Source organism: Peromyscus maniculatus, chromosome 12 (assembly GCF_049852395.1).
Source record: "Peromyscus maniculatus bairdii isolate BWxNUB_F1_BW_parent chromosome 12, HU_Pman_BW_mat_3.1, whole genome shotgun sequence".
Classification (NCBI taxonomy): Eukaryota; Metazoa; Chordata; class Mammalia; order Rodentia; family Cricetidae; genus Peromyscus; species Peromyscus maniculatus.
The window spans coordinates 3,146,141-3,170,137 of NC_134863.1; the positions used below are offsets into that span (position 1 = coordinate 3,146,141).

At 41.0% G+C, this 23,997-nt stretch overlaps 1 pseudogene; it reads left to right on the forward strand.

Moving 5' to 3' along the window:
* Positions 1 to 540: 540 nt before the first annotated feature.
* LOC121821806 (calnexin pseudogene) lies at positions 541 to 21,591 on the forward strand (annotated as a pseudogene).
* Positions 21,592 to 23,997: the final 2,406 nt, after the last annotated feature.

The following is a 23,997-nucleotide window of genomic DNA, read 5'->3' on the forward strand; positions in this document are numbered from 1 at the left end:
TTCTTTTTCCTGAAAATAGTCCTCGCCCTTAGTAGTTCTCTCTCCTGAGCCCTTGGGATGTATAATATTAAGGCTGGTCCTTTTAAGATATAAGACTAGCCTTTGTTACTTGAGTTAGAATGCCTCCTCAGTGTGGAAGTGATCAAACATGCTCCAGTGCACCCATTCTCTGCCATGATTGTGATGTTGAGCACTCACGCAGCTTCCTGCACCTGGCCTGGTCTCCCCAAGACCATGGTTGGGAAGGGGCTAGTGGTTACCACTCACCTGCCTGAGAAGGGAAGAAAGCACCCCACAAAGCTTGATTCAAGTGCAGAGATAGTGGCTACTTTCCCTCAAGAAGACACACTGTAGATCCCCTCCCATGCCCCCTTCTGCCCACACTCTAGAGAAAGCATTATTTCCATCACCACCCCCACAGCCCTGCCATGACTGCTGTGGCTACCATGGCACAAGGAGGCGATCTACTCTGTTGAGAGTACGCACTGTTAGTTTGAGAATCAGGACATCAGAGGTGTCAGCAGCAGTACAGAGGGTCGAATGGAGCGGGGATTAGCAAACATTCAGAGGGTAAGGTACTAAAATCCCAAGCCTGGCAGCTGCTTTGTCACAACTAACACTGTCCTGAAGAAACACACACAACCTCTACATGGTTGGTGTGGTTGTGTCAAGACTAAACCTTATCTGTGTGACATTAGGCAGCTGGCTCAGTGTCCAGAGGAAGATAATCCCAGAGAAAAATTGCTAGGTAAGAATGTATTGCAAAACCAGCCAGGCATGGTGGCCTAGACCTGTAATTCTGGCATGTGGGAAGTAGAGGTTGGAGGTAGCCACAATTTCTAAGCCAGGGCTTCACAGTGAGACCCAGTCTTAAAAACAAACAAACACAAAGAAATATATAACAAAAACAGGCATAGAGAGTCGCACCTGCAATACCCAGAAGACAGAAGCAGAATGGTCAGGAGTTCAAGGTCATCACCAATTACATAGAGCTCAAGAGCAGGCTGATTGACATGGAACCCTGTCCTTAAAAACCTAAAATGTGGGAAGATGGCCATGGCCACTAAGTCCTGTAATCCCAGCACTTAGCTGGGTGGTTCTCAACCTTCTTAATGCTGTGATCCTTTCATACAGCTGCTCATGTGATTTCTAACAATCAAATTACTTTATTGCTACTTCATAACTGTAAGCTTGCTACTGTTATGAATTGTAATGTTAATATCTGATATACCACCCTTGTGAAGGGGTCGTTTGACCATCCAAAGGGTTGGGACCCTCTAGCTGAGAACCTCTGACTTAGGTTGATGCAAGAGGATTGTGAGGGCTCAGGGGCATTTGTGCTATAGAGCCAATACCCTATCTAAAAAAAGAACCTATTTCAGTGAAATTACCAGAAACAATGAGTGCTGAACCACAAAAGGCAGGCAGGCTAAAAAGTGAAGCACAGGGCCCACACTTGTAACACACAAAGAGGCAACAGGACTTGGTCATCAACTGTTGGCAAAGGCTGAGAAGTGACAGAAAAGTTTCCAATGTGCATTAAGTGAGAATCAATTTTGTATAGAATTCCCAGAGTGACACAAAAAAAGATGTAATTTTAAGAAAATAAAATTCATTATAGTTTATTTTGAATCAAATAGCCTATGTGACATTTAAATACAAGTTGATACCCATATACATATAGAATGAAATGGTATCTAGTGTATACAAGTACACCCAATTTCATAAAACAAATACTACTAGATTAACCTTTGGAAAGACACAGATTAATCCCAATACAATAGTAGTGACTCACAAATGAACAGGACAAATAAACATAAATATCTGAATTGAAGTACATCATATACCAAATGGGCTTAACATATCTATGAAACATTCCATTTAAATACTGCAGAATATACAATGGAACTTTTTCTAAAGTTAATTACATATTAGGGCACACAACGTGCCTTAGTAAATAGAAGAATATTAGAAAAAGAGAATATTTTAAAAAAATCCTTGTCTAAGTCATGTTCACAATGCTGTGAAGATACACCATGACTAAGACAACTCCTCATAAAAGAAAGCACTTAACTGGGGGCTTGCTTATAGTTCAGAGTCCATTGTCATCACGGCAGGGACCATGATGGCACACAGGCAGACATGGTGAGGAGAGGTAGCTGAGAGTTCTACATCCTGATGCAAAGGCAGCAGGAAGAGCAACTGGGCCTGGACAGGCTTTTGAAACCTCAAAGCCTGAGGCCTCTCGGGCCAGGAAAGCAGGTAGGCCAACGGCAGACCTTCAGCTTTCCCTCTGCTCCTGCTAATAAAATTTCCCAAGCTCATCCCCAGCTGCGGGGCAGACCTTCTGCTGTGCCCTCTCCTCGATCCCTGCCTGAATTCCCAGGGGAGTAACTAAGCAGATCCTGGTGGGACACCCAGCTTTCCACCCTCTCGGGAAGCCCCAGACCACTCCCATTCCTAAGTCTCAGGTCCCAATACCCAGAAATATATTTTACCTGGGATTCTGCTACGCTCCAGCAGCATGATCGCACATGTGCAGTTCAGGAGCTTGACAAGGGGTCTTGCATCTTACACCATCAGTGTGTGCTGGTGATTACGTATGAGCAGCATGGTTATGCAATCTGCGCATGCATGGCGTAGCTCTGCAAGCCCACCTGTGCCTTACAGAGCCGTGACTCAGACCCCACCCTCTCTCTGTTCTGTTCTCTCTTCCTTTTCTCTCTCTCTTTGTACATGCTCCTTCCCAGGCCTGGTTCTCTTGTTCCCCCATCCCTATTCCTCCTAATAAAGCTCTGGTACTGATATTGGTTTTTGTTGTGACTGTGACCTTCCAGCACTGGGAACCAGTGCTGCATATCATTCTTACACCTGGAACTCCCAGTGGCCACACCTATCAAACCCCAGAAGACTTTCCTACTGGCAACACACAGCCACTACACTCCTAAGAACCAGAGAGGAAACGGAAACCAAAGAACAAAATACCCATTGAACAAGGAACAAAATACCCATTGAACAAAGACCAGCTATCAGCACCTAGCAACTTTCCCAATCCTAGAATGTTAGCATTCAAGCATTTACACTGGCCTGCTCTCAGAGACCTAGCAGGACACAGCAGCAGCCAAGATGTGACACTGTAGCTACCACAGCCATCAAGTAGAGCACTCTCCCTACGCTCCTGCACTAGATCCCCTATAAAATGCAAGCCCTTCTCTCCCCCCCCTCTCTTTCCTTCTGCCCTCACTCAGAGGCTGCCTCTGCACATCCCCACAACAAACCTCCCACGTGAGCTCTGTTGTATGGTGTGACTTTGTGGCGCCCCTTGGTATGGTGGTATTTTATTTGTACTGAAATGTGATTTTGATTGTATGTTAATAAATAAAGTTGCTCAGGGGTCAGAGCTATTAGAGCTATAGCAAAAGCTGGGCATTGGTGGCACACGCCTTTAATCCCAGCACTTGGTAGGCTGAGCTAGGTAGATCTCTGTGTATTCAAGGATACAGCCAGCAATGGAGACACACACCTTTAATCTCAATACCATAGAAGACCTGGAGGGCTGTACAACAGACAGTAAAGAGGCAGTCATGTGGTTGGTTTTACAACCAATGAGAAGGCAGAACAGAAAGTCCATGCAAAGACAAACAGACAGGAAGTAGCTCTCTTTTGGAGAGGTCTCTTGGCTTAAGAGGCTAGCTGCAGCAGGTGGGTAAGGCTCTTAGCTCTGAACTTTTGGCTTTCTTCTTTGCATTGGTTCTGTGTTTCTTATTTAATAAGACGGTTGGTTACATCTACACCTTGGCTCGAACTCGACAAGGTTGCCTTCCACCACTAAACTATTACATTGATGCTGAGACTTGGCAGGTTCCCCTGGTAGCTCCCCCTGCCCACTAGCAGTCTGAAGCACACCAGGACCCTGTACCCAGTCTACCTATAACAGGCTCATTTTCCAACTAACTGATTGCTGGGCACCTCACCCAACACCAGCCATGATTATTAAGTTCCCTTCTTCCAGTCGGCCTAAATGTTTCCCTGGATCCATGGGAGTGACTATTGAACATCTGGTACCCCTCTGGTATTGTTGGAGGCAGAGGAACCCCAGCACACTCTTTAAGGCTGAGGTTGACCCTTTTTGCCAAGACTTATGTCTTTCCATTTCCCATGAGTGGGGCTTAATCTCTTGAGTGTGGTTTCTCCCCCTTTGGCCTCGTTTTTAAGCTCTAATACCAGGTGACCAAGTCTCACTCGGCCTTTAGCCCTTGGCACCTGTTCAGTGTGTGATGACTGGCTGGACAGCTTGTGACCACTCAATCTGATCCTCCTTGATCTTCCTCTACCTCACTCATTCGGGGCGTGTTGTGAATCTATCACTCCACCATACCTCCAAGCTCGCCTCTGGGATGCCTTTTGGAAAACCTTAGACATCCAGCACTTGACTTAAGGGCTTAACTTACCCACCTTTACAGTCAAATCTGGCCCCAGTACTCCTTAAATAATCAGTCCAAGTGGCCACTTACTGGCATCCTAGATCCCAATATTATACAGAACCTTTGCAACTTCTGCCAGCGATTGCGTAGATGGAAGGAGGTTCCCTATGTCCAAGCTTTCGCATATCTTCACTCCAAGCCCTCCCTCTGTTCTTCCTGTTCCCCTACTCAGCTCCTGCTAGCCATGAAGCCTGCTAAGGCGCATGTGCCCTTTTCACTAAGTGAACTCTCTCAAATAGAAAAGACACTGGGGTCCTAAGTGTCAGACTCTGCTTCTTTCATTAAAGAATTCCAATGCTAGTTTCTGACATTGAAGCAGCAGCCTCTGCCGCCAAGGCAGTTACGTCATCACCTGTCGCCAGGTGCCTTTCCGCTGTCAGCTGTGAGACACGTGCACCCTTTAAAACTGCCCGCCCGGTACAGGTCTCTTTACCTCTCTCGTCTCTCATCTCCCTTGCCTTTTTCTCCTCTTCATCTCTAATTTCTTCTCTTGCCTCTTCTTTCCTCTTTCCCTTCTCTTCTTCCTCTCGTCTGTCTGCTTCTCTCAAGTCCCCACTGCCACACGGCCTTTCATTCTCTCACTCTTCCACTCTCCCCCAGTAAATCTCTTCCACTAACTCCATTGCATTTGGCATGTTTGCAGAGTGGCATACCTTGGCAGGGACTCTGAAAATTATCTCTTCACACTGGGACCCTTCCCTCCTGCTCCACTAGCAACAGATCTGCTCTCTTTCACCTGAAGCAAATCTGCTTTCTTGTTTGCCGGCGGCTTTGCCTTCCATTCAGTACCAACAAGTGGGTCTCTTGCAGGGCTGCCTGCCTCTGACCATTCCCCTGGATGTAAGACATGTAAGATGTAAGAGATGTAAGATCTTAAGCCCAGTCCTCTCCTCACCTCCTGGCTTTTCTCAAAGTCCTGGTACCAGGCGACTGTGTCTCTCTAGGACTCAGAGCCTTTGACCCTGTTCTTGTAGGACAATGTACTGGACAGCTTGTGCCCACTCAATCTGATCCTCCCTGGATGCCGGGGATGCAGAACATTCAGGCTTTGGATCCTTTTCCTCTGCCTCATCCTTGGGAACTGTGTCATACACCCCCTATCTCCCATTGGGATGTCTTTTGGAGACCCAATAATCACTCCTTTCAAATCAAATCTGGCCTCAGTATACCTTGGACCAGGTGGTTGGGGAACAGAGAAAGAATTCTCCACTTTTCCTTTGCTCCAAGACCTGCTTGTTTCTGTCTGCTCTCCCTCTCTAAATGCCCCATCTATCTTTGCTGAAATGTGGGGTCAGTGATGGAGAGACTAGCTTCATCTTGCTCAGCACATACTGTTTCTCCCTTTCTTTTAATTTATTCAACTCCTGTTTAAGGTGTGTGTGTGTGTGTGTGTGTGTGTATGTGTGTGTGTGTGTGTGTGTGTGTGTGTGTGTGTGTGTGTGTGTGAGAGAGAGAGAGAGAGAGAGAGAGAGAGAGAGAGAGAGAGAGACTTGGATTTAAATCTGTATGTGTGAATGTAAGCTAGATTTTACTCTGCGAGTATGTGCATGTAACTTGAATTCAATTCTGCAAATATGTGCATCTAACTATGACATTTCTTAGTCCTAATGAGCAATCTGTCCATTGTATCTCCTTTTAAACTAAGAAAGCAAAAATCTCAAATATTTTGGATTGATATGGACTTTTGTATGATGAGAAAAATATAAGGTTAGATTTGTTACAACATACTGTATCTGTGATTCAACTTTGATTTAGATACCCTATATGGTGATAAAAATTTAAGGTTATAAAGGCCTATTCAGATTAACAAAAGCTGATTTAGAGATTTACATCTAAGTACTCATGTCTTTGTCAAGTGTTCAATGCCAAGCTTCTAGAGAATTTAGATAAGTGGAAGCATATGTTTGATGAATAAGATACTTGATAAATTAGATATATATTCTATAATGAAGTTTCTGATCCCCTGGGATGGTCCTTTTCCCAGGGTTGGGCATTTGGACAGGGGCCCCCATGGCTTATCAAGAGTAATGCTGGCCTTCATACTCTGCTCACAGGCCACATTCCAACTCACAAGATCCTCTTCTCCTGTTCCTGTAACACAAATTCCTAAATGGTCTTATAATAAAAACCTAGGGCCAGATATCGGGGTAAATCCTGAAGGATCAGAGAAACAAAGGAACAAGCCACAGCTCACCTCGCCAACTCCATGAATCCTCTGAATGTCTCTGAGTTCTCACCCAAAAGGCTCCAGCTGAAAAAGCCTCTAGCTAAAAGGGACACTTGTGAAAAAAAGAAAAAAGAAAAAAAAAGAAAAGAAAGAAAGAAAAAAAACTTTAGTTTCTGTCTCCTCATGCCTTATATACCTTGTTCTCTGCCCAGCCATGGCTTTCTGGGATTAAAAGTGTGTGCCACCACTGCCTGGCTCTGTTTTCTCTCCTAGACTGAGTCAATTTCATGCAGTCAGGGGTAGCTTTGAACTCACAGAGATCCAGAATGATCTCAACCTCTGGAGTGCTAGGATTAAAGGTGTATGCCACCACTGCCTGGCCTCTATGTTTAATCTAGTAGCTTGTTCTATTCTCTGATCTTCAGGCAAATTTTTTAGGGTACACAATATATCACCACATTTCCCCTTTTTGTCTAAAATAATAAAAGAAGGTTATAACTGATATAAGAAAAACTATGTACAATAAGTATATACAATATATACAGTCAAGAATTACATTAACAATGTCCAGTCCATTAATATTTAGCAGATTCAGAGAAAGTACTCTATTTTTTATCCTATTTTGGTAAATCCAAAGTGTTGTACCTAATTTACTTTCTATCCTAACTTGTATTACCAACTGAAAACTATCTTTTGATGTCTTTCAAACTTATACATTTTACACCTCTTTAGTGAATTTCTTTTCTGAATTTGTTAACAAGAAAAATTACAACTATAACTATTTAATAATCTTCAACTCCCTCAGAGACCCAAGAAGGAAATGATATTAACTGAGTAAGAAAGAAGTGCAAACAAGTGACTTGTAAAAAATGTGAGAAATGACAGAAACAACTGGCTACCTGGACAGTCACCCAAGGTTCCTCTGCAATGTTAGGGCATCCATCTTCAGCCTACAGGCCTAGCATGTCTGAGACACTTTTCTGTGAAGCAGGGTTTTCTGAAGAGCCTTCCTACCTCATCTTGGCAAGGATCAGCAGTCCTTTTTTCTGTGTCCTCCTTGTCCACTTTGGAGAGCATACTGTCAGCAGTTGAGGCAAGGGCATTTTCTTGCTCAGTGACTAACATTTGCTGTAAAAAAAGTAAAATCCATAAGGAGTTTCTTCAATGCCCATCATCTTCTCTGAAGTAGATTGGTGCTGCCAGGAGCAGACATGTTTCATTGTCATAAAAAATAACCTATGTTATTAAAACATCTTAAATGCCATATTCTATAGATCTCTGATGTGTTTGAAGATGACCTATCATAAGTTCAATGTATGCATTTACCACATCTTCTGCATAATCCAGAAGGGAGGGACATTCTGTTGCTATTATTCCTTGAAAAAACATTGTTTCTAGGAACACCCTGTTTACAGTTCCTTTTCAGATGACCTTGTTTATTGCAATTGAACCATATGACATTACTATTTTTCTCCAAACTTCTGGAAATCACCTCTCCTATCCAAGTATCATCATGGTCATGAGATTCAAAATTTATTGTATCTCAGGTCCATTCCTCCAAGGATGCTATCTTACATTTAATGGACTAATTATCCTTTTGCCTTGTGCATTAACATTTTCAAAAGCCAGAGATTCAATTATTATTTGTCTAGCTTCTGAATTTGGTATCATTCTATTTACTGCTGAAGTCAGTCGTAATCAATCAGTGAAGCTTTCTTTTGGACCCTGTATAACTTAAGTAAATGACTCAATTTTCTTTCCTATTTCTTCAATTCCCAAGCATTCAAGAATGCCATGTGGCATAAAGCAAGGGTGTGGTCATCATATAAAGATTGCCTTTGTATATCAGCATAATCACCTTCTCCAAGAAGTTGATCTTGGCAAATTTCAATGTATCTAGCCCTTATTCATTGTTCAGTGATGGACCTCAGCTTTCCATCAGGTCCTCTATTGTAATTGGGGACCATCCTCTAAGACTGCTGTAACCAAATCTCTCCAGTCTTGAGGGATAATTCTATTACAAGTTGAGTATGAGTTTAACATCTGTTTCACAAATGGAGAATTCATATCCTATGAGACTATAGCTTCTTTGAATCTCCTCAAATTTAACATTTGCACAGGAATCCAGTCAGCTCTTACACAGCCTTGAGCATTTGGCAGTTCCTGTAAGGTTACTGGATAGATTAAGGTTAGCTGTTTGAAAGCCTTAGGCTGTTTTTCTGTAAATGTAAAATGCAATGCTGAGACAGGTTCACCTTTAAATTCTTCTGTCTGGGTCAGAATATCTCTATGATCTGTTTTAACAAGTTTTTCTAAGACTTTTATCTTGGCACTAATTTAAACAAAATTTTTAATAATAAAACCAAAACAATCAAACAAATAATATTTATAATTGACATTACATCTATCCCATCAACATTAATTATCCTCTCATTTAATTGTTTCATTTTCAGACAGTTAATTGTATTATTAAACAGAGACCAAATTCCCTCCACTGTAAAAATGTTTCCCAATTTTTTTAATGTGGGGAAACATTCTTTTTTAACTAATTTCTCCCTTTTTAGAAATCCCATTTGTCTCACCAAATCTACCAACAATGACAATTCAGATGTTAGGCTGACTGCTTCTGCAGAGAACAGTAGAAGCCAGAGTGGATTTCAAGGCAGCGACCTAGTGTGGTAGCAGCCCAAGATGTGGATCTAGGGATAGCCTACAACTCACCAGGAGAGAAGAAGCCAAAGAGACAGCCATCTGAACAAAAGAATGCAAGAAAGAGGCTAACTCATATGGTTTTTAGAGCCCCCTCCAAAACCTGTGGAGTTTGCTGCAGAGAGGCTGCAACAAAATCTTAGCCAGTGGGTTAGGGACTCTGGCCCATGTGGGTTGGAGACTCTGGGTCTGAGCAGATCAGGCCTGAGCCAGGGCCTGCAAGGCCACAGGCAAGTGACTTTTTTTTTGTGAATTTGTGCCCCACAAGTTGGATGCCAGATGTTTTTCATATCTTAGATGGTCTTGTAATAAAAAAAAACAGTATCAGATATTGGGGTAAAAGCTGAAAGATCAGAGAAGCAGAGCAAGCCACAGCCACCACCCATACCTCACAAACTCCACATATCCTCTGACTGAAATCCTCTGAGTCCTCACACAAAAGGGTCTCAGCTGAACTGCTTTATTTCCTGTTTGCTCATGCCTTATATACCTTTCTCTACCCTGCCATCACTTTCTGGGGTTAAAGGCATGTGTGCTTCCCAGTACTGGGATTGAAGGTGTGTGCCACCACTGCCTGGCTCTGTTTCCAGTATGGCTTTGAACTTAAGGGTGTATGCCACCATTGTCTGGCCTCTATGTCTAATCTAGTGGATGGCTCTGTCCTCTGATCCTCAGGCAAGCTTTATTAGCAGACACAATATTTCACCACACTGGTTAAAAGTCTGGAAATTAGTTACTGGACTGAGATTCCTTTTGCCATGATCCAATGGAGTCTTTCTTTCATTTGTTTGAGAATTTATTCAAGTCAAACAAAGATGCAGTGGGTTTCTTATCTGTTTAACACTTAGAAACCACCATGGTTGATTAGCTAGTACCAAAGTTCTATCCAAGTCATGCAAATCATAAAATTTACTTTCCCTGTGCTGACCATTATGGGTCAGGCCATTCTGGATATTGCTTTGTCTATGCTACCCATTATGATGACTACTTTATGATAACTAGTGATCTAGCCCTTAGTGATTCAGTGCTTTCTCTTGTCCCCTGCTACTTAAGGGCCCAACTAAAACAATCATATTTAATTTATCCAACTGAGGAGCAGCATTGCCAACCCCAAGGTCTGGGAAAGGAAAGGGGTGACAATAAAGCTTTTTAAATGTGTTGGTGCCCCACTCATCATTATGTATCTGTCTTAGTTAAGGTCACTATTGCTGCAATGAAACTCCATGACCAAAAAGTCAAGTTGAGGACAAAGGGGTTTATTTGGCTTACACTTCCATATCACTGTTTATCATCAAAGGAAGCCAAGAAAGAAGCTCAAATGGGGCAGGTACTGGAGGCAGGCGCTGAAGCAGAGGCCATGGAGAGCGCTGCTTACTGTCTTGCTCCCCATGGCTTGCTCAGCCTGCTTTCTTATAGAACCCAGGATCACCAGCCCAGGGATGGTACCACCCCCAATGGGCTGGGCCCTCATTCATCAATCACTGATTTTTAAAAAATGCTCTACAAGCTTGACTACAACCTGATCTTATGGAAGCATTTTCTTAGTTGAGGTTCCTTCCTTTCAGATGACATTAGCTTGTGTCAAGTTGATATAAAACTGTCCATCACAGCATCTTATAGGATTAGTGAAGGGCATGTCATGAGGGAATGTCTTTCTGTATGCTGAGAATATGTGTTGCTCTGATTGGTTGATAAATAAAGCCATTTGGCCTATGGCAAGGCAGCTTAGAGGCAGGTGGGAAACACCAGTGAGATGCCCAAGGAGCAACATGTAATGGGATGCAGGTAAAGCCATAGAACATGCGGCAACACATAGATTAACAATTAAGGACTAATTTAAGATATAAGAGCTATCTAGCAAAAGGCTTGAGCCATGGCCATGCAGTTATAATTAATATAAGCCTCTGTGTGTTTACTTGGGGGACATGAGTGGGAGAGATTTGTCCTGACCACTGGCAGGCAGGGATACAGGAAATCTTCCAACTACAAATGGCACCAAAATGTGGGGCAAGAGTTTCCACCTAAAACCTAAGAAAGCTTTAAAAAAAAAAGATTCTAAAATGGAGCTAAAAACAGCTTCCTAGTTGTCTCTCTCAGGCCAGCTGCAGCCTGCGGGCTTGAGCTATTCTATGGTGGGTTTGTGGTGTACAGGCTTCACCTGCAGCATGGTGGATTCCTGCAGTGGTACACAGAGGCATCTGCAAGCTGAACAGTTTGCTGTGTGGTAGATTTAGCCTTTGCTAATACAGACAAAAAAAGAGGTTTCTGGGCTACATGCTGCTTTGATAGAAGCATAGACCCACTGCCTCCCTGAGTCAGTGGATAGCATGGCTCCCAGAGATGGTGGTGAATTATTTCCACCATGCTGAAAAGCTGAGATAGGTGGAGTCAGCAACCAAGGCTGCTGCTTCAGTACTGACCACTGCAGTTTAAAACAGTAGATTCACAATACAGATTCAGATGGAATGAGACTTTAAATGGTTTACAGCAAGTGTAAAAATGTATGTAGGCTTAAAAGAGAGAAGAAAGTGAATATAGACAGTTATATAAAGAAATGTTTTTAAAAATAAAGTCTTTAAAGAGACAGTAAAGATAATATAAAAAAATAAGCCACATAAAGATGGATATTACACAGAGAATCTGGATTGTATTGTCTTTGGGATTTTTAACTGCAGAAAGACATTTGATTGTAAGAGCTGCTGAGTTAAATCAATAAATATATTTTGAAGATATCTTGATTTCAAAATCTATTTCTAAGAATACATTGCTTTGGAAAATAGGTTCTGCTTTTTCTACAGAAGATGAAAACATGTGGATTACTTCCAGACTAATAAGGTTTGACCAGCCAAGACCCCCTGAAAGGTCTCTGATGACACCATGGCCCAGATCATCCAACATCCAGAATGGTTTCAAGGCAACTGGCTCAGACAATGAAGCCTCACAGACTATATCAGTCAAGACTTGACCATAATTCTTAATTTTCTCAGGATCCCCACAAGAATATAGCACCTTTTTAAAAATTGAGTAAAACCAAAACTTATTATAAGCCACAGTCGTCCTAGGGTCCCCCATGCTATATATATAGCCTCCATGGTTCTGATTGTTGTAGTCTGATTGTTCTTTATTTTATATCTAGAATCCACTTATGAGTGAGTACATACCATGACTGTCTTTCTGGGTTTGGGTTACCTCACTCAGGATGATTTTTTCTAGTTCCATCCATTTGCCTGCAAATTTCATGCTTTCATTGTTTTTCTCTGCTGAGTAGTACTCCATTGTGTATATGTACCACAGTTTCTTAATCCATTCTTCAGTTGACAAGCATCTAGGTTGTTTTCAGGTTCTGGCTATTACAAATAGTGCTGCTATGAACATAGTTGAGCATGTATCTTTGTGGTATGAATCAGCAAGAATATAGCACCTTTTATTTTATCAGCAGGAAGTAGATTAGAACACTATGCCCACATTCCCAAAAAATGGATTATGGATGTTTGTCTTTGCTTAGGTTGTTGGTTACAAATTGTTTTCAGTCATAGTCAGTATCTTTCTAAAAGGAGAAAGGGGGATATGATATGGAAATATATGATGTAGATATGATAGGATAAAAGGATAGATTTTTGAACCTATTTTAAAGAGCAACTTGTTTAAAATGTTTTACATTGGTATAGATTTTAGTTTAATGATACAAATTAAAAGTTAATTATGTTATACTGTATATATATTTCTATTCTTGTTTAAGGTATTATGTTTATGTAACTCATCTAAATTTTAATAGATAATTAAGAAATACAGATAATAATTAGTCTTCTATGATAGTCAAACTTATAGTCATGTTGAGTTTTCTAGATATACATAGATATAATTAAATTAGGTAGGTAATCTCCAAACACTTCAAAGACCTACAGAATATGGCATTTAAAATGTTTTAAAAACTTAGACTTCCTGGACAGTGAGACACACCTGCTCCTGGCAGGACCGATTTACTTCAGAGAGAAGGATGGGTATTGAGGACACTCCATATGGAGTTTATCTTCTTCTTGGCAAAAATAGCCATTTGGGCAAGAAACTGTTCTTGCCTGGATGGCTTGACAAAATGTTGTATGGACTGGACACTGAACTTTACAAAGCAAGATGGTCCTTCAGGTTCCTGCTTCACAGAGGAGACTGCCAGACATTCTACAGGACACAGAGAAAAAATGACTGAGAGACTAGACCTATGGGCTAAAGATGGATGCCCCAACATCACAGAGGAACTTTGGATTACTGTCCAGGCAGGCAGTCTCTGTCATTTCCAGAATTTTGGAAGTTGCTTACAATGCATTTCCTGTTTATTTAGCTAATATTATATCCTTCTGGTGTCTTTGATCTAGTTGAAGACTAGATAGTTACAATTATAATTTTCTTTGGTTATGATAAAAGATAAATTAGATATGAAACTTTAGACTCACAAATATAGGATGGATAGAATATTTTCTTTAATTTTTCAAAATACAAATAGACTAGATATTGTAACTGTAATTCTTGCTTGATTTTGTTATATGTAATTTTAATAGGTTAAAGTTAAAACCTTCCTTTTGTTTACACAAAAAAGGGAAAGTGATGAGGAATGTCTTTCTGTACGTTGCAAATATGTGTTGCTCTGATTAGTTGATAAATAAAGCCATTTGGCCTATAGCAAGGCAGCTTAGAGGCAGGTGGGAAATTCAAAGAGAGAGACAGGAAGAAGGCAGAGAGAGATGCCAGTGAGCTGCCCAAGGAGCAACATGTAATGGGATGCAGGTAAAGCCACAGAACATGTGGCAACACATAGATTAATAATTATGGGCTAATTTAAGATATAAGAGCTATCTAGCAAAAGGCTTGAGCCATGACCATGCAGTTATAATTAATATAAGCCTCTGTGTGTTTACTTGGGGGGGGGCATGAGTGGGAGAGATTAGTCCCGGCCACTGGCAGGCAGGGACACAGAAAACCTTCCGACTATAGGCATGTCTTCTGGGCCATTGTGGAGGATAGGCTTTACACAGCATATCCACTCTACACTCTAGCATTGCAACTTCCCTGAGCCCCCAAATCCCTTCATCAACACCAAGACAAGGGATATCAGGAATCTCACACTCCATTTGACAAATGTTTCAGCCAGTCATTCAAACAGTCTTTTGACATTTTTAAAAACTGTATGAGTTTCCATGTTAAACTTAAAATCTCTACACAGTGTGCCCATGCCAGTAGACTCATCTTGATCCAGCTTTATGTTCTTTCCACCATTATCCATACCCTTAAAATTTATTCCCACACATATTCCCCAGACTCCTATTTGAATGAATTATCAATCTCATTAAACTCTTTAGTAGTGTAGTGCATCTCCTTTTACATTGAACTTTCTATCTCCCCTCTAAGAGCCTGTTTAGCTTTTAGTCTGGTTATGGTCTAGAGGAAACTGTAGGTGGGCCCTGAGAGACATCAATATTGTCTTGCCTGGCATCTCCTTCATAGAAAATCACTGCTGAAGTAGCAGACACTGAAGGATTTATTTCCTCAGTTAAAGGTGCAAAAGGCAATATTTCAGGGGCTGAGAGTGTGAATACATCTGCTGAGAGTGGAGAGACTACTTCCTTGGGTGAGATTAAAACCTTGAGACTGAACCCTAAGTGTTCAATTTCTCAGCTTCAATAGGATCATCTCACAGATGCCCACTGCAATGATATATTGTTTGTAATCTAAAAATAAAGCTTGCCTGAAGATCAGAGGACAGAGCCAGCCACAGAGTAGCCATAGAAATCAGGCAGTAGTGGCACACCCCTTTAATCCTAGCACTTGGGAGGCAGAGGCTAAGAACCATCTGGATTTCTGTGAGTTCAAGGCCACCCTGGGATACGTGAGATCAATCCAGTCTAAAAAAGAAACAGAGCCAGGCAGTGATGTCACACATTTTTAATTCCAGCACTTGGGATCACTCACCTTTAATCCCAGCACTAGGAAGATTGAGACAGGAAATGATATGGCTGGGCAGAGAGGATACAGGAATTCAGCCCTGCCTTTCCTTCCTTTTCAGCAGAGGACTCAGAGGCATTCAGTCTGAGGATTTGTATAGACAGGATATTCCCTTTTCAGCCTGAGGATTCAGGAGAAGTTTCTGTAGTGGCTTGTTGCTCTGTTTCTCTGATCTTTCAGCCTTTATCCAGATATCTGGCTCCAGGTTTTTATTATAAGACCAATTAGGGTTCATGCAACACTCCACTTAAATTATATCCCCCCACTGTAGATGTAACCAACCATCTTATTAAATAAGAAACACAGAACCAATGTAAAAGAGAAAGCCAAGAGGTCAGAGCTCAGAGCTAAAATCTTACCCTTCCTCCTGTGGTGGTCCTAGCTCTCCGAAAGAGACCTACTTCCTGTGTGTATGTCTTTACATAGTCTTTCTGTTCTGTCTTCTCATTGGTTGTAAACCCAAACACGTGACTGCCTCATCACTGCCTGTATGTACAGCCCTCCAGGTCTTAAAGGCATGTGTCTCCAATGCTGGCTGTATCCCTGAACACACAGAGATCTACCTAGCTCTTCTACCAAGTGCTGGGATTAAAGGCGTGCACCACCACCGCCATGCTCTTGCTATGGCTCTAATAGCTCTGACCCCCGGGCAACTTTATTTATTAACATACAATTAAAATCACATTTCAGTACAAATAAAATACCACCATACCCCACTTTTTTTTTTTTTTTTTTTTTTTTTTTACCATCAATGTCCTTACTTTACCCACTAACACCCTCTGAGGCTAGGACTTTAATTTTGGATGTAATTCAGACAACCTTATAATGAGGGCTTTGGTATGATTTTCTGCAACTTGAGTTCTGAGGCTGCTAGAGAAAAGATTCTATTCCAGGGCACTCTTAGAAACCTTTAGACTATTTATGCATATCTTGAGCTGGTCAATTTTATTACTGAGTTCATTGTTGTTTTTCATTGTTGTCTGAGGTGCCAGAAGTTGGTTAATTTTATCACAGAGTTCATTCTTTTCCTTGACCAACTTATCCAGAGATACTAGGAACAACCAGCCAGCATCATCATTTTCCTTATTTTTCACAAACTGTCAAAAGTTTTTCATATAGAGTTACCAAATATGTTGCCTCTTACAATTGGTGAATCAGGATAATCAAATGTATTTGTCTCACTGAGTTTATAAAATAGTTCACACTGTGGCTTTCAGTACTCTCTGAGCTCCCAGGAGAGGCTTCAGTAACAGGAGAGTGGTAACTGTAGGTGTCAACACATTGGAAAACCTATTCAAAATCTTAAAATATTCTTATATTTTATTCATACTTATACTTTTGTTGCTCTAGAACCATTTCTGGTACCAAAATCTGTATTAGTCATTGTTCTCACTGTAACAGAACTTATAGAATGAGTGTGTGTGTGTGTGTGTGTGTGTGTGTGTGTGTGTGTGTGTGTGTGACTCATTAAAATAACTTATAGGCTGTGTCCCAGGCAGTTCAACAATGTTGTACACCAACAGAAGGTCCAATAATTCAGTAGCTATTCATGAGGCTGGATGTCTCAGCAGGTCTTCAGTATATGCCAAAGTCCTGAAGAAGTAGGTTCTAATGCCAGTAAAGGAATAAACTTTCCAGAGAGCAAGAACAAACTGGCAAAGAGAGAACAAGTTACCTTCTTTGGAGTCCTTTATATAGGCTTCCAGCAAAATGTGTGGCCAAGATTAAAGGTGTATCTTCCCACCTCAAAGGTCTGGATTGAAAGTGTCTTCTGACCTCAAGTGATTCAGTTAAGAAAAATATTCCTCAAAGGTGTGCCCAGGCATTTAGATTTTAGTTACCTCTAGATGTAGTCAAGTTGACAACAAAAAATAGCCATCACAGGACCCAAATCATTGTTGTTTGGATCCACAATGACAATAAGAATGTGAACCAATTATATTGACACATTCTAAAAATAAAAAAGGCTTGTGATCAAACTGTTTCTTTTACTAATAGTATGAAAAAGATTCCTTGACAAATTTTGAGGCTTTAATTCCTTTGCTACTTTTTTAATAAAAGAAAATATTTAAATTCAGCTTACAGCTTCAGAGAGAGAGAGAGAGAGAGAGAGAGAGAGAGAGAGAGAGAGAGAGAGAGAGAGAGAGAGAGTCCATGATGGTGTGATGGTGAAACAAAGCTAAGGTGCCAGAGAGCTTACATCTTGATCCATTAAGTAGGAGGCAGAAAGAGAAAATGAATGAACAAATGAATGAATGAATGGCAGAGTCTTCTGAAACCTCAAAGCTTGCCCCATTGACACATCTTCTTCAAGAAAGCCTTACCTCCCAATCCTTCCCAAACAGTTCCTCCAAGTAGGGAACAAGTATTCAAATATATGAGAATATGGGGGTCATTCTCTTTAAAATTATCACAAATTGGACTAAGCCCACAAAAGATTTTACTCCTGTAACTCTCTTTCTCTAGAACTACTCCCATTACTTTAGTGTTTATTAGTCAAGCTTATCCAGAGGAACAGAATCTAACAGTGAACATATATTACCAAGGGAATGTGTTAGATTGTCTAACATAACATGAGCTGGGTGGTCCAACAATGGTTGTCTGTATGCTGGAGAGGCTCACAAGCTAGTCACTATTTTATCCACTAGAGGCTTGGAAAACTTCTTTGTGGTGATGCAAGCTCACAGCTCTCACTTGGAAGGGAACTAAGAGAGAGTTTATTCTGGATCTAAATATGACTTCTACATTTATAATATCTTTATATTTTTAAGATTTTTGAGGTGAGCTTATTTTGTGGTTAGAAAACTGCTGATAGACAATACATCCATTCTAAATGTTTCAGGATTGTGTATTTTAGTGACAAATTTGGAGTGTAAGCACATTAAGTAATTACCAGTATTTTACTTTTATTTAGATATTTGCTTATATATTCTGGTGAATATATTTTTGGTCAGGCTTTTAACTACTTAGAGAATGGGATGTTAACAAAATGAATGTTTATTTTAGTATATGCTCATTAAAATCTTTAAAGACTAACTCACAACTATTTTAAAGTGATTTTTGTACATGCAATTAATTAATGTATCTATAAATTACAAATGTGTACAGCTATGTTTCTGAACTTTGTGTGTGTATTTTAAAAGTCTATAAAGATAAAAAGATAAATACATGCAAAGTGACCAGTATGTGCTGTTGTGGGAATTTGGCAGAATTCTAATCCAAAGATGAATTAAATGGAGCAATTTGGCCTAATGGGTGTGGTCCTCTCTGAAGATATGTGACCCCTTAGAAACTGTGGGGGAAGGGATACCCTCTCTTGGGCTGGTTGGAGCAGGCAGCAAGTAGCAGAAGTGTGGCTTGCAGTTTGGTTCCCACCACCCTCAGGCAGTATGGTAGGACAGCAGCAGCTGAATCAGTGGTGGTGTCTCACTTTTGTTCTGTGTTGTGAGTGTACCTTATTGATTTCACACATCAATAAACCTGATTTGGCCCTAGAATTTTGTCTTGCTTTATCTGGTGCCCTCAAAACAAAATGACTTCAATGGACTGGAAACAATTAGTCACAGTGGTACTGGAACATGGTCCTCAGCTTGAATGGAGCAGCTGGTTGACAGAAGAAGTTAAGGCCTTTGAACAAGGTAAGGCTAGAGGTTTTGAGATTTCCTAAGATCAAATACTTGGTGAGGGCAGCTATGCTGATATAAATAGGCTACATATGATGAATATACCTTATCCCTATGCTGTACAGCAGCCTTAAATGCTTGGGACAAGATTCAATAATCCAGAAAGAGGACTGAGCCATATACTAAAGTTATAAAGGGTCCAAAAGAATCCTTCATTGAATTTTTGCAAAGATTTGACTTCAGCTATAAACAGAATGGTACCATAGAACCAGAGTCTAGATGATTACTGATTCAGTCTTTGGCTTTTGAAAATTTACTATGCTAATTTACAATGCAAAAGGATAATTGGGCTATTAAAGGTCAGATCAACACACATAGAAGATTGGCTCTAAAACACAGTAAATATTTAGTCTTTTAACTATGATGATGCTTGGGTAGGAGAGGTAATTTCCAAAGGCATAAGGAAAAAATCAAAATGTCAAATGTTTTCGTTGTGGTATACAAGGTCATCTCAGAAGAAATTTCAGGTAGGAAATTCCTAGAAACCATGTTCCTTCTAGGGGTAACTCAAACAGGAGGCCCCAACCTTCTGGATTAGGCAGAAGATGTGGCAAAAGCTGACACTGGACCAATGAATGCAGATCAACAAGGGACAAGGGAGGCAACCCTATACCATTGGGAAATGCCTTGGAGGGTCTCAAACAGGCTCCAATGTTGAACATGATTCAGTCATTCTCTGTCACCATTGGGGGAACTCCTCCCCAGAGCAATGAAAGGACCTAGTACGTATAGCAAAAAACCATACTGCTCTGGACAATACAATAGCTTTAGAAGATGTAACACAAGTTCTAGGAGAAACCATAAAATTGATATTTTAGCAAACTTCAATAAATGACCAAAGACCAAGGCTAGGGGTACAAATAAACGATGTTGTAATTGAAGGTCTTCTGAACACAGTGGCATGCAGCTGGGGTTTTCTCTCTGAGTCCCACCAAGCCCCAGCAGTCCGACAGCCCACTTATAATAAACACACAGACAGTGGCATGCAGCTGGAGTTCTCTCTCCGAGTCCCACCAAGCCCTGGCAGTCTGACAGCCCACTTATAATAAACACACAGACGCTTATATTGTTTAAACTGTTTGGCCTAATGGCTCAGGCTTCTAGCTATCTAGTCCTTACATCTTAAATTAACCCATTTCTATAAATTTATACCTTGCCACATGGCTCGTGGCTTACTGGCATCTTCACATGCTGCTTGTCATGCGGCGGCTGGCAGTGACTCCCTCCGCCTTCCTGTTGTCTCTATTATCCTCTCTGTTAGTCTCACCTATACGTCCTGCCTGTCCACTGGACAATCAGTGTTTTATTTATTGACCAATCAGAGCAATTTTACATACAGACCATGCCACAGCACTTCCCCTTTTCTTTTTTCTTTTTTTTTTTTTTTAAAGAGGAAGGTTTTAACTTTTACACATCTCCAAAGCCAGCTTGGTATATTTGGGAATTTGGGCGTAGCTTCTCTTACTACTTCTTGCTGGAGGGGACACTGTATCTTATGGAGACACAAAGAAAATTTAAGGATTATGGAGTAGTCCATGAGGGTGTATCGTATGAGCCAGTTGTCTTGAAACAGTTCTGGATGTTGGATCATCTGGGCCTTGGTATCATCAGAGACTTTTCAGGGTGTCTTGGCTGGTCAAACCTGATATATCTTAATCTGGAACAAATCCATAGTCTCTGTTCTGTGGCACATGGTGGTCAGGCCACCTCCACCGCTGTCTCCAATGCAGCGTGGGGCTGGGTGTGCTGGTGGGAGAAGGTGCAGGAGCCACCAGTGGTTCCCAGGAGGCTCAAGGTAGATCACGGAAGGGAAGTGGTTACTGTGTTGGCTACTGGTCCTTGGTACTGCAGCTGTTCAGGCTCATGAAGGACATGATGATGACATAATTGATATTGAAGATGATCTTGATGATGTTATTGGAGAGGTAGAAGATTCAAAATCGAAATCAGATACCAGCACTCCCTCATCTGCAAAGATCATCTTCATTGCTCCAGTTCCAACAGGGGAAGTTTATTTTGCCAACTCCTTTGACAGAGGATCTCTGTCAGTGTGGATTTTATCTAAAGCCAAAAAAGATGACACTGATGATGAAATTGCCAAATATGATGGAAAGTGGGAGGTAGATGAAATGAAGGACACAAAGCTTCCAGGTGATAAAAAAACATACTGATGTCTCGGGCCAAGAATCTTGACATCTCTGCTAAACTGAACAAGCCTTTCACATTTGACACCAAGCCTCTCATTGTTCAGTATGAGGTTAATTTTCAGAATGGAATAGAATGTGGTGGAGCCTACGTGAAGCTGCTTTCCAAGACCTCAGAACTCAACTTGGATCAGTTCCACGACAAGACCCCATATACTATTATGTTTGGTCTAGATAAATGTGGAGAGCACTACAAACTGCACTTCATCTTTTGCCACAAAAACCCCAAGGTGTATATGAAGAAAAACACGCTGAGGCAAGATCTGCGCCTTTGGAAGATTGGATTAGAGACACGGTTAATGTTGAGGCTCATGAGCATGATGATATGTGGGTAGGAGAAGCAATTTTAAAAGGTTTGAGGAATGTTAGATGTTTTGGATGTGGAAAGCAAGGACATTTGAAAAGGGACTGTAAACAGGTCATTCCTAGAAACAATGTTTCTTCAAGGAACAATGGCAACAGAATGACCCTTCCTTCTGGAGTATGCAGAAGGTGTGGTAAGGGAAAACACTGGACCAGCGAATGTAGATCAACAAGGGACAAGCAAGGTAATCCTTTGCCTTGGTCTTTGGGAAAATCCCAGAGGGGCCTCATGCAGTCCCCCACAGCAAATCCAGTTCAAACCTTTCCTGAAGTTGTAGAGGAAACCCCTACTCAGAGCAATTAAATAACCAAATGCCTATTGGAATAATTCATGCTGGTCAGAATGATGAAACAGAGAGAATAGAAAATCCAGGAGAAAACATAAAGAAAAACTTTTGGCAAACTTCTTTTTTTTGTGGTTTTAATTATTATTTTATTATGGTGGTATTTTATTTGTACTGAAATGTGATTTTAATTGTATGTTAATAAATAAAGTTGCCTGGGGGTCAGAGCTATTATCAAGCCACAGGAAAGCAGGGCAGTGGTGGCCTATACTTATAATCCCAGCACTTGGTAGGCAGAGATAAGTAAGTCTCTGTGTGTTCAGAAATACAGCCAGCATTGGAGACACACGCCTTTAAGACCTTGAGGGCTGTACATACAGGCAGTGACGAGGCAGTCATGTGTTTGGGTTTACAACCAATGAGAAGGCAGAACAGAAAGACTATATAAAGACAAACACACAGGAAGTAGGTCTCTTTCGGAGAGGTAGGACCACCGCAGGAGGAAGGGTAAGGTTTTAGCTCTGAGCTCTGACCTCTTGGCTTTCTCTTTTACATTGGTTCTGTGTTTCTTATTTAATAAGACGGTAGGTTACATCTACATTTGGTGCCTAACGTGACAACAATCCATTAAAAACTGCTTGGCTTGGCGGCAGGTCCGGGTTCCCGCAAGGGCAACTGGCTCCCTAGCCCGGGCCCAGGTTAACTTGGCCTCAGGCCGGACTAACTGTGAGCTACTTGCTTAAAGCTGGTGCTGCAAACAACTCAGGCCTGCCCTGCCAAACAGGGCCCCTGCCTGTAAAGCCAATGCACATGGTCAGAGCTTAAGGAAGCCAAAGCTAAGCCTTGACTCGGCTCAAGAGGGAACATGTGGCTGGATTAAGCTTTAGCTGGCTATGCTTTCTTGTGTTCTCTCTCTCTCTCTCTCTCTCTCTCTCTCTCACTCTCACTCTAGATTCACACCTCGGACACTAGGTGGCTGTTTTGAAATTCCCTTGGCTTTCTACTGTTCTACGCAGATTTGGTAAGTCACAACATATCAGATATTTTAAAGGAAACTATTTAAAAGAGAATTTTTTCCTCATTAAAAAAAAATGGGTTTTATGTGTACATTGGAAGAAAATTCGGTTTTGTTAGAAATTTTAGGCAGTCTGACAATGGAACAACTATATGAGAAGATTAATATTGATCGAATTATGCAGTTTATTACTATGCTTATTTTACTATTTTACTATTTAAAAAGATAGTCAATTTAAGTGCCAGGATGACAGCTTTAGAAAAACTTGTTAAACCTGTAAAAATTCAGACAGAAGAAATTAACAGTGAAGTTGTTTCAAGCTTGGATCATAAGGTTACAGAAAGAAAGCCTGTTTTCACACAGTCACTCTTAATTTATCCTGTAACCATACAGCAGTTGCCTAATCAAATGACTACACAAAATATTTGGGCTCCAATTGAAATGTTAGATTTACAAAGGTTTAAGGAGGCAATAGTATCTTATGGCATGCATTCCCCATATGTAAAGCAAATGTTAAACTCTTGGTCAACATATAATAGGATTGTACCACAGGACTGGCGGGACCTTGCACAAGCTGTTCTTGAACCCAGTCAAAGGCTTCAGTGACTGACTTAGTTCAAGGATGAGGCTAAAAACATAGAAAAACAATGGAGGGATAAAGGAATACAAGTCTGCCAGGATCAGCTTATTGGAGAAGGCCAATATACTTCAGTACAAACACAATGTTTATATGATGTCCAGACCCTAATTTTATGTCAAATGGCAGCCTTGAATGCATGGGACAGAGTTGAGGAACCAGGAAAAAAACCTGAGTCATTTACAAAGGTTATGCAAGGCCCAAAAGAATCTTTCACAGATTTTTTTACAAAGACTGGCTTCAGCAGTAAATAGAATGGTCCCGGATTCAGAAGCTAGTAAGATAATAATTGAATCTTTGGCCTTTGAGAATGTGAATGCAGCATGCAAAAGAATAATCAGGCCATTAAAGGCAAGATCTGCACCTTTGGAAGATTGGACTAGGAACACGGTTAATGTTGAGGCTCATGAGCATGATGAGAAGCAATTTCAAAAGGTTTGAGGAATGTTAGATGTTT